Source organism: Physeter macrocephalus, chromosome 9 (assembly GCF_002837175.3).
Source record: "Physeter macrocephalus isolate SW-GA chromosome 9, ASM283717v5, whole genome shotgun sequence".
Taxonomy (NCBI): domain Eukaryota; kingdom Metazoa; phylum Chordata; class Mammalia; order Artiodactyla; family Physeteridae; genus Physeter; species Physeter macrocephalus.
Window position 1 is genome coordinate 13,693,897 of NC_041222.1, and position 4,621 is coordinate 13,698,517.

The window sequence follows — 4,621 nt, forward strand, 5'->3', positions numbered from 1 at the left end:
TTCCTCTTTGAGAGATCTGACTTCTCTACTGAATGAGTGCTGGGGAGACTATGAGGCCAGCCAGGCCCTCTGGCCCTCAGGCTGCAGCATTAGGAGGAAAGTAAGGATTTCCCATCTCGAGAAACCCCCTCTCTCAGGTGAGAATGCTGCCACTGGCGCAGGGTGTCCAGAGGAACCTGTTCAGCTGGAGTGATTTATACCTTCAGTAGACCCTCACCACAGGCTGTGATGGTTTTTTGTTTTGTTTTGTTTTGTTTTGTTTTTTTTGCGGTACGCGGGACTCTCACTGTTGTGGCCTCTTCCGTCGTTGCGGAGCACAGGCTCCGGACGCGCAGGCTCAGCGGCCGTGGCTCACGGGCCCAGCCGCTCCGCGGCATGTGGGATCTTCCCGGACCGGGGCACGAACCCGTGTCCCCTGCATCGGCAGGCGGACTCTCAACCACTGCGCCACGAGGGAAGCCTTGTGATGGTTTTTGTGGCCTTTTCTGATATGGCATCACCTAGAACACGGTGCCGATACTGTGGCTGTGTGGCAAGATCTAGGAGTCTGTACTTTTAATAAGTATTTTGGTGATTCTGTTACAGAGAGAACAGCACTCTTTCAAAAGATGTAGTTTGGAACCACTGGTTTAATGCATAGACAACTGTGATGTTGCATCTACAGAAAGGACAGGCCTAGAGGTTTTAAAGTAACCCTATCCCATCCTGAAACATGAACTTCTCTGGGCCACCTTTACTCCTATTCCCATTTTCTGATTTTCATACTCCAGCTCTAGCGATTGGCTTCTGGCCATCCTCTGTTTTGCAGATACATTCAGACTCCCTTTCTCTGGTTTCCTGGTTCCATTCTCCTGCTCATCCCTGCATCTGGATGCTCGACTGTAATTCCGGGTAAGGGATGTGCTGATCCAGATTTTGCCCCTTAGCATTTACGCTGCTCAGCCTCCTTATCAGCAAATGGCGCTTGGACATTGAAACTGCTTGAGGATGTAATGCATCCTCCTTATTACCGGTTTGCGTAAAGAAGATTTTTCCCTAAATGTTCCTCTTATATTCTTTCCTTAGACCCGTCTCACACAGTCATGGGTGAACTACCTGATTTAAGATTTTGAGAAAGGAACTGGGCATGCTTAGCTTAGCCCCTTATTTCTTCCCTTTTCTTAGAAGCAGACTGCCTGAAGGAAGCCCACGTACTGCTCAGCTTCTCTGTGCTGTACACTCTGCAGGTACGAGCCCCCAAGTAGAAAAGTCTGAGCTTGTCCAGTTGGCCTGTGGTAGGTAGACAAGTCTGCCTAATTCTGGGCATACATATTATATTAGCGAGCCCATCTATCTGGCTAATAGATGGAAAGCCTTGTCCTTCCATCTGGCCTGTATAGAAATAAAGGAGATATTTTGGCCCTCATCTGCTTGTTTTTTGGTCTCTCTCAGTGGGTTCAGAATTCCAGTAGGAAAAGAGGAGCGCCATTCGTTTGGGTTCCCTCAATTGGTCCCAAATCCATACTGTAAGAAGGAAGCAGGGCTTCCCTGGTGGCGCAGTGGTTGAGAGTCCGCCTGCCGATGCAGGGGACACGGGTTCGTGCCCCGGTCCGGGAAGATCCCACGTGCCTCGGAGTGGCTGGGCCCGTGAGCCATGGCCGCTGAGCCTGCGCGTCCGGAGCCTGTGCTCTGCAACGGGAGAGGCCACAACAGTGAGAGGCCTGTGTACCGCAAAAAAAAAAAAAAAAAAAAAAAAGAAGGAAGCTTTCTTAATAGCTTAAGGTAATTTGAAATCCTAATGTATTGTGCAGATGAAGTGCAAATCCACATCTTCCTCCCTACACCTCCTGAGCTTTTTCTAAAGCAAAGGAATATAAGCCAAACATAAGACCTAAACTGTGTACATATTTGTACCTTGTGGAGCCTACAACTCATCTTGCTAATGACTTGTTATGAGACAGTGAAAAGGTGACATGGTATAGTGGCACTGAGGAATAGTGAAAAAGCACAGGAGATGAATAATCAGAGGAATTGAAGTGTAAATTACACTCCATCACTTAACAGTTGAATGACCTTAGATATTTTACTTAAGCTTTAGAACTTTACTTATTTCTTCTTAAAACGAGACTAGTAATACCTAGCTCTTAAGACTGTAGTGATAAAATTAAATAGAGCTTGAAGGACTTGGCATATAGAAGGAACTTAGAAATAATAACTTTCCACTACCTGTGTGGATGCAAAAACCCGATCTCTTGATTTTCACTATAACAATATTGTGTTGAATTTGAATGCTTTCTAAATAATATTCTACCATGTTTAGTAAGAAGCTTAGGATATTCTGTTTTGTTCCCCCATTATCTCCATTATCTTATGGAACTTATTCCTTTGAATGTGCTTTTTTTTTTTTAATGATTTTCCAAGGTGAAGGAGTAAAATATATTCATCTGCCAAACAAATTAGCTAAATACTATTGTTTTCCTTTGTGCATGGCATATTTTATGAGTGGATTTGGAAGATAGATTAAAGTTATGAAATACAAAAATGTCACTTTAAGTTGATCTAAAATTAAGCTGAGTTTAGCTGTGTTTCTTCTTTTTTTTTTAACATCTTTATTGGAGTATAATTGCTTTACAATGGTGTGTTAGTTTCTACTTTATAAAAAAGTGAATCGGCTATACATATACATAGGTTCCCATACCTCTTCCCTCTTGTGTCTCCCTCCCTCCCACCCTCCCTATCCCACCCCTCTAGGTGGTCACAAAGCACCGAGCTGATCTCCCTGTGCTATGCAGCTGCTTCCCACTAGCTATCTATTTTACATCTGGTAGTATATATAAGTCCATGCCACTCTCTCACAATGTCCCAGGTTACCCTTCCCCCTCCCCGTGTCCTCAAGACCATTCTCTGCATCTGCATCTTTATTCCTGTCCTGCCCCTAGTTTCTTCATAACCACTTTTTTTTTTTTTAGATTCCATATATATGTGTTAGCATATGGTATTTGTTTTTCTCTTTTTGACTTACTTCACTCTGTATGACAGTCTCTAGGTCCATCCACCTCACTACAAATAACTCAGTTTCATTTCTTTTTACGGCTGAGTAATATTCCATTGTATATATGTGCCACATCTTCTTTATCCATTCATCTGTTGATGGACACTTAGGTTGCTTCCATGTCCTGGCTATTGTAAATAGAGCTGCAATGAACATTGTGGTACATGACTCTTTTTTTTTGTGGCATGTGGGCCTCCCACCGCTTGTGGCCTCTCCCGTTGCGGAGCACAGGCTCTGGACACACAGGCCCAGTGGCCATGGCCCATGGGCCCAGCCACTCCGCAGCACGCGGGATCCTCCTGGACCGGGGCACGAACCCGCGTCTCCTGCATCGGCAGGCGGACTCTCAACCACTGCGCCACCAGGGAAACCCACATGACTCTTTTTGAATTATGGTTTTCTCAGGGTATATGCCCAGTAGTGGGATTGCTGGGTTGTATGGTAGTTCTATTTGTAGTTTTTTAAGGAACCTCCATACTGTTCTCCATAGTGGCTGTAACAATTTACATTCCCACCGACAGTGCAAGAGGGTTCCCCTTTCTCCACACCCTCTCCAGCATTTAGTGTTTGTAGATTTTTAGATGATGGCTATTCTGACTGGTGTGAGGTGATACCTCATTGTTGTTTTGATTTGCATTTCTCTAATGATGAGTAATGTTGAGCAAGGAATGCAAGAGATTTCTGTGCATTAATTTTGTATCCTGCTACTTTACCAAATTCATTGATTAGCTCTAGCAGTTTTCTGGTAGCATCTTTAGAATTCTCTATGTATAGTGTCATGTCATCTGCAAACAGTGACAGCTTTACGTATTCTTTTCTGATTTGGATTCCTTTTATTTCCTTTTCTTCTCTGATTGCTGTGGCTAAAACTTTCAAAACTATGTTGAAGAATAGTGATGAGAGTGGACAACCTTGTCTTGTTCCTGATCTTAGAGGAAATGGTTTCAGTTTTTCACCATTGAGAACAATGTTGGCTGTGGTTTTGTCATATATGGCCTTTATTATGTTGAGGAAAGCTCCCTCTATGCCTACTCTCTGGAGAGTTTTTATCATAAATGGGTGTTGAATTTTTGTCAAAAGCTTTTTCTGCATCTATTGAGATGATCATATGGTTTTTCTCCTTCAATTTGTTAATATGGTGTATCACATTGGTTGATTTGCGTATATGAAGAATCCTTGCATTCCTGGGATAAACCCCACTTGATCATGGTGTATGATCCTTTTAATGTGCTTTTGGATTCTGTTTGCTAGTATTTTGTAGAGGATTTTTGCATCTATGTTCATCAGTGATATTGGCCAGTAGTTTTCTATTTTTGTGACATTTTTGTGTGGTTTTGGTATCAGGGTGATGGAGGCCTCATAGAATGAGTTTGGTAGTGTTCCTCCCTCTGCTATATTTTGGAAGAGCTTGAGAGGATAGGTGTTAGCTCTTCTCTAAATGTTTGATAGAATTTGCCTGTGAAGCCATCTGGTCCTGGGCTTTTGTTTGTTGGAAAAATTTTAATCACAGTCTCAATTTCAGTGCTTGTGATTGGTCTGTTTATATTTTCAATTTCTTCCTGGTTCAGTCTCGGAAGGTTGTGTTTTTCT